This window comes from Coptis chinensis, chromosome 4 (assembly GCF_015680905.1).
Source record: "Coptis chinensis isolate HL-2020 chromosome 4, ASM1568090v1, whole genome shotgun sequence".
Lineage (NCBI taxonomy): Eukaryota > Viridiplantae > Streptophyta > Magnoliopsida > Ranunculales > Ranunculaceae > Coptis > Coptis chinensis.
In genome coordinates, this window is record NC_141459.1 from 96,629,144 (window position 1) to 96,633,716 (window position 4,573).

At 35.4% G+C, this 4,573-nt stretch overlaps 1 long non-coding RNA gene across 1 annotated transcript; it reads left to right on the plus strand.

The window, feature by feature from the left end:
• The first annotated feature begins 1,096 nt into the window (after nt 1-1,096).
• LOC147505954 (uncharacterized) lies at nt 1,097-2,737 on the plus strand. Its single transcript, XR_015220717.1, has 4 exons — nt 1,097-1,230; nt 1,346-1,624; nt 1,728-1,843; nt 2,593-2,737. It is a non-coding gene; the product is annotated as an uncharacterized LOC147505954 (long non-coding RNA).
• The last annotated feature ends 1,836 nt before the right edge of the window (nt 2,738-4,573 follow it).

Below are 4,573 nucleotides of genomic sequence, written 5' to 3' on the forward strand. Positions count from 1 at the left end.
ATTATTACGTAATTATTTCGGTATAAATTTTGCAATCAATTTCTTTTGAAAATTTTTTGTGCCACCCATTTCGTTTCCGATAATTCACGATTTTTTTTTTCGACAGTCAATTTTCCTATCATTTCCTTTCGCACGACACTTCGTTATAATTCAGCTCATTTTTTCTTTCTTCTTTGCCATATGAACTTTGTTCGCATGCCAAAGAGAGGCGATGTTTACCCCCTACGCGGGTAAACGCCCATTTGTAGGAGTCTCCACTTTATTAGTTTTAATCGACGGGGCTAAAGCCCAATTAGCAATATCATGGATCAATGTATGCGGGCCCATTAACTCATGTGTCTAAGGTGAACCTTAGCCACATGGCTTGCCACCTAATATCGTTGATTTATGTCCAGATTCGTTTCTTATCAAAGAGATAATTATCAGTTGATATTTATATTCTATCACAATTACTCAAACTACAAGAATACTTGATCTAGAAGGACTCTCTACTCTACCTATATAAATACCAAACTATTTTTCATACAGAACTACGTTCTTGAGACTTGATCCCACTGATAATTTGGGTACGTAGGCAACCGCAAGGTACAGTCTCATCATTCCCCCGATCACCATCATTTTTCTAATTACTTTTCTACGTTCTTCGTCTTTTCATCAACACTTGGTGTTTTGATCATATTTGGTCGAAACAATATTGCTTTAAGATAATATAATCTCTTTTTGTACCTTGCGGCCATTCTTGGCAGAGGACATTCCAGGTTTTAGTTTTGGACTTATCTATTGTGCAACCAAATATTTTTTAAAATTACACTGCCATCCTTAGACAAAGCTCGATGTGGGTGTGGTAGGGTTGCCTCCGTGGAGTCAGTTATAGTCTAGACATCCCACTTACGGAGAAACATAGCTTATTGCATCGCCATGAATTGTGGGGGAAATGTTTGTGTCTTATCAATACGAGTTTTGGGCAGTGTTCCATTTAATGATACTCCCATAAGTTAGCAAACTCTAATATATATGTGAGACTATGAGGTGAAATTTGGACAGTGTTTAGTTACATCAGTTGCTTTCATTGTTTCTTTCTCCAGGTTAGTGATGTCCCCTTCCAAGGGTGTGATCTGCTGTAAGCCTGGAACAAAAATACTTGGGCGTTGCCAACAGATCAGATCCTTGATTCATTTGTGTTATTCGAAGTGAACACTCTTGCTTACAATGGTCTGAGAACTTTATCAGGTTACAAACTATTGCATTTTGAAAAATAAAAATTCTTTATGCATAGCGATTCACAATCAAATGTTTATAAGTATATTACTGTGTTTGTCATTTGATATTTAGTTTTAAATTGCAGGGATTTCTAATTAGATGCCAACTTGGTGAACGTGAATTGGACTGGATGTCGAGGCAACTATGTTGTTCACCAAACCTATTATCAGAAATGAGATTGTTTAGGAGGTCCTGGCGACAACAGTCCAGTCTTTATTAGTGTTGGACATGTGTGGAGTGCCAAATAGATCGGTTCTACGTTACTCTTTGACACTCGAACTCAAAGCCAGAATCTGACACGATAAACGATTAGATGGTCCATGATGCTGGCCCATGCCAAATCAATACAAAATTTGTTGCAATGGTGGGACCAGCAATTTTAATTTGTTTTTATCTCTCAGCTGTTTTCTTTTCGTTTTCACTGTTCTAATATAATATTACAACAATCTATATTGTTTGATCTTCAGATCATCCCTATATCAAAAACGATGGAGAGGCACCTGATACACCTCTTAATAATGCTGTCTTGAGTAGGCTCGAACAGTTTAGAGCTATGAACAAGTTCTAGGAAATTGCTCTTCGGGTAAACACTCGCCCTGACTTCTTCCTTCTCAAGTGTTATCATGCGAAATTGTTAATGGATATCATCAATTGTCAATCGTTTGCTTAATCCCAGTTACATGATAATATTTATAAGTATGAAAAGTCTTACTCATGATGAAGTAGACATGATGCACCAGTTAAAATACATAACTGAAACAATTGCCTCAAGTAATTACACTTCAGAGATTCATCAACCAAACACTATCACAACAAGAGAAACATATCTAAGATCATAAGTATTCTTTTATCTCCATTGTATCTAAGGTAAATAATGAATAGTAACCTTATTATGATTAGACCTTTCTTGATTGTAAGCTCTTCTCATTTATCAGTAATTCAGTATGAACTATGAAGTGACTTGGCACCATGGCATTAAATAGTACAAAGGCATTTTAGACATGCATGATAGCTATATATGAGTTGCCCTCCCTGGCCAAGGTTTAGTTTCAAACATAGACTGTTGTTAGACATTTGGTTGCCTCTAATATAATATGTTAAGGTACCAGCCAATACTCAGGCAAGTTCACTGGTAAATAAAATTATATGTGATTATCTAGAAGATGAAGATCTTCTCCCAAAAAGAAGACAAAGAAGAAGAAAAAACAAAAATACTAATGATTATGTTTTGGAGGTCCATCAATTAATATAGATGAGTTCATACAGTTTGTACTCTGTATGTAAGGAACCTAATTAGTTTAAGGTATAACTTATGTGAGAAACTTATTGCAGAGTCCACAAGCAGCTGCTATCCCTTTCCAGATTTTGGGAGGTGAGGCTCAGATAGTTCAGGTACTCTTTCCACTGTAATCTTTGATACTTAGTTCGTCATGTCTATAAATCCTGATATCAGTCCCATAATGGTGTTGTCTTCTTATTAGATTATGTTAAAGCCGCAGGAGAAGGTTATTGCGAAGCCTAGTGAGTAATTGATAATTATTACTTGATTAGGGTTTTTGGTTCGATAAATTTGCTTTTACTTTATTTTTGTATCTAAATTTGCGAAGCCTTTCGTTAAGTTGAATAGTTTCTTCTTTTGTCAATAATAAAAATTAGGGATTCATTAATCTTGATTTATTGAAATGTCTGCAATGTAAACTGTTGGAAATAAGGCTGGATAAATGCCCACCAGGATAAGGATAAACCACCAAGATAAAGATAACCACCAGGTATTAGGATGAGTGTAGGACTTTATCATATCTGATATTAGATGAGTATAGGACTCTATCCTATCCAATATTGAGGAGGTGGGAGAGCTCTATAAATAGACCCCCACCCCTCACATATTGATCATCCTAACAAAGAAAAGCTCTCTCTCCTTTAATGGTGGCCTCCAACATTTTCTAAAGAAGAAGCTAGTAATTTGTGGAGATTCCATAGGTGGTAACCTCCCTAGCCATTGTCGGTTCTTGGTTCGTGAACAAAGTTTGCTTCCCGTTCGTAGTTGGAACTTGACTCCAGCTAAGTTGAGAAGAAGAAGATCTTGAGTGTGCCAAGAACATCATCTTCTCTTGTAGATCAAAGCTTGGAACTTCAAATTGAAAGTTGTGACCAAGGTACGATCTTCTGTTTCCGCTGCGCTATTTTATGCATGTAATATAGTGTAATTATACATATCGTAGGAATCATGCATGAGATATCGGTAAAAACCCTACATTGGCATCGAGCCAGGTTTTCCATGGTTTGCATGCTTTTGTTTGTAGTTTTGATCTTGTGATCTACATTTTTTTTGGAAAACTATTTTTTTCAAAATCTTTTAATTAATTTTTAAATAATTAGGTTGTTTAAAATTAATTAGAAATTGCTTAATTTTTTTTGGAAAATAAATTATTTATGGGAAATAATTTGGCTATTTTAGTGGAAATTTTTTTTAGGAAAATTTTTTTTCCTTTAATTTTTTTATTTTTCCACGATTAAAAATTGACATTAGGATGTTTATTTTTACCATGCAGTAATTATTTAAATCTGGATTTTTACTATTGCATGTAAATAAAATTGTATGTTTTCTATCAACGGTCATATGAAAACTAAGGCACAATGCCTAAATCGCATAGACCCGAGACTTGTAGGAAAATTGAACCAGATCTTGGGAGACGGGCTTCCAAGAAACGCATAACTGCAAAGCAATATAGGAGAGTTTTGCGATTATCTTGCCTTGAAATCTGATAAGATAAAGACAGAGCCACCATCACCGAATATACACCAAAAGAGCCCCAAATCCTATTCGGATAGGAATGAGGCTCGACCACTTAAATCTCTCCTACATCGATTATGGGGCGATCCGAGGAACCAAATCCATATGATGTGTCATCGGGTTTATTTTCCCACCTCACGGGAAACAGAGGAAGTGGCTAGTAATTTTCAAATAGCCGATAGTGATTTGTGAGGATGAGGATGACTCCACGGCACCTAGGGCGTTTCTATGTTCATGGTTGGTCGGCTCTTTTTAGTTCCACATTGTTTTTGAAAGATAGAAAAGTCCTTTGTGTAGAAACAATTTTATTAAATGGAAATTTAAGTAGTAGATTTTTGCATATTCTATGCTATTGATAGTCAAATGCATTGATTTTATTTAATGGCTAGAATCATGCTAGTAGATTATCATGATCATCTCATATGTAAAATGTGGATTACTTAGATTTATTTTAAGAGATGATTCTTATTAAGTAGTATCTTATTTTTGGAATTCAAACTTGATAGAATGGCACCGATG